Source organism: Lemur catta, chromosome 20 (assembly GCF_020740605.2).
Source record: "Lemur catta isolate mLemCat1 chromosome 20, mLemCat1.pri, whole genome shotgun sequence".
Lineage (NCBI taxonomy): Eukaryota > Metazoa > Chordata > Mammalia > Primates > Lemuridae > Lemur > Lemur catta.
The window spans coordinates 33524801-33527204 of record NC_059147.1 but is presented as its reverse complement, the minus strand read 5'-3'; positions in this window follow the sequence as shown (position 1 = coordinate 33527204).

Sequence of the window (2404 nt, the reverse complement as noted above, 5' to 3'; positions counted from 1 at the left end):
CTCACACTGTTCCACCACACAGCGGTGTTTACCAAAGCACATCTTGCAGACATTCCGTTTATTCCAATATCGGCTATTCTTTTCTTAAAGTTGCAACAAACCACCACGTAGCCAAAACTCAGAACACAGCCTTCCTTCCTCAGAGAAATTCCCAGAAGTGGAGTTACTGGGTCAGAGGCATGCACCGTGCAAAGGCTTTTGATGGACAGTCCCAAATTTCTCGCCATAGACTCCATGCTCCCCACCAGTGCAAGTGACAACAAATGACACAACTTTTAGCAATGGCAGAGCTGCAGAGACCACCGATTGTTAGGGGTGTGCACCGCCGCCCTGCGGTGGACGCGTGTCCGGATTGTTCCAGCAGAGGGCGCTCTCTGCTAAGATTTAGAGCCAGCCTGGGCGCAGGTGTCTCACACACACACACACACACACACACACACACACACACACACACACGTGTGTCTGTGCTTTGCGAAGCTGACATCAGGGCAGACTGAGCTACACACACACCAAAGTGCATTTGCAGGAGAATCTAGGACAGTGCCATATGGAAACCAAGTGAAAGTCAACAGCGGGGCAGAACAGCCTTGGCACTTGAAAACGCCGGTGGGGTGTCGTCCCCTGGGTGCTCAGGCTGTCCACACTTCCAGCTCCTGGGCGCCCACCTGCTGCCAACACCCCGCCCTGCGTGCAGGTGCGGCTCCCTCCCTCCCCCGCCCATCTCACCCACCCCGGGCTCTCAGCGCCAGGCACCGCCCCCGAGAGCCCACTGGCACCTGCCTGGTCCCTGTGACCTGCTCCCTTGGCCCCTTGCAGCGTCCTCTGCTTATCCTGGCTGTAATTTCACACTTCCCTGTACGAGTGTTGGTCACCTCTCCCTGTCCTTGACGAGGAGTGGCAGAATGATTAAAAGTACAGTATACGTTTGGGGCCCAAAGGGCGGGTTTCCAGTCCACTCGCTGCTGGCTGCTGGGCAAGTTACGCAACCCTGCTAAGCCTTACTTTCCTCATAAGGACACTAAGAGGTGACGCCCACTCTGTTATACAGGAAGTATTTAATACCGGAGGAGCTGGCAGGGGCTCGCTAAGCTCGCCCAGCCTTAGTAGAACGGAGCCAGGCAGCACCCCCTGAAAGCACGGGGGGGAGGAACCGGAGTGGAGCCCTCTGCATCTCTCTCAAGCCACCAGCGTAGACGCTGCATTGCAAGTTATAGTTGCGTGACCTTTTGTGACCTCGCGCCCCTCTGCTTCTGGCTGTTTGGGCTGCTGGGATGTTGGACAGTTTGTCACTGCAGATGAATGACTGGCATATTGAGGGGGGAGGCCCAGAGGGACATGGCTCAGCATTGCTCAGCTGAGCAGCCCCGAGAGGAGCTCCAGGGACACCCCCGACACTCCTGGTGGCAGCTAGCAGTCCCAGGATGACTCCGTGTCTGGCCTCCTCCCACCCTGGTTACTCATTAGAATTCCGTGGCTTCTGGACGCAGACACCAGCAGACTGTTCCGCTGGGAAGACCCAGCTCTGCAGCCTCATAAAGTGCCCCCTGAGAACCCCTGGGACAGATGCCAAGGCCACGGGGCACTGCGGGGAGGGTACCGAGGAGCTTCTGCACCTGCCCTGTGACTGGGGTCTCCCCTGCTCGCTCGCCCTTTCAATCAGCGGCAGGTGTTTGTGACTCTTTCCCCAAGAATGACCGCTGGAGCCCCTTGGCCCTGGAGCTGCCTTTGAATCCCCCTGAGATGTGGGGGTGGGGGTTGTCATTCTTGCTCCTTCTGGGGAACCCTCCCGTCCCTCGGACTCCACTGAGCTCATGCACATGGCTGGTTTCCCGGGCCTGTGCGGCCGCGTGCCCCAACCCTGGTCCTTGGCAAGCTCATCCCGGATTTATATGGGAATTTCTGAGCCCAGCCGTGGCTCAGGCCTCTGCGCTCCCGTCCTCTGGGCGGCGGCTCCCGGCCCTGGGGCTCGGCCCAGCGGTGCCACCAGCGCCCTGGGGGCCGCGTCCGCGTACCCCCAGGCCCCCGAGTGAGCAGACGGGGGAGGGGGAGGACGGGGGGGGGGGAGGTTACACCACGTGGGTCCCCCCACCCCAGGGCAGGAGACCTGGCTCCCTTGGGACGGGGGTGGGCACCCCAAACCCCACCCTTCGGCGACCCGGCCTCAGACCGCTCCCAGGCCGGACTAGGGGGCGCGGGGGGCGTGCTGAGGGGGGTCGCCGGCCCGGCGTTCTGGGACCCCGCGCGCCACGTGCTGCGAGCGGCCGAGAGCGCGGGCGGGGCCGGCGGGCGCGGGCGGGCGGGGCCGCGGGGCGGGGCCGGCGGCGCGGGCGGGCGGGGCCACGGGTGGGCGGGGCCGCCGTCGCGCATAAAAGGCGCCGCAGCGCGGGCGCAGTCGCAGCGGAGG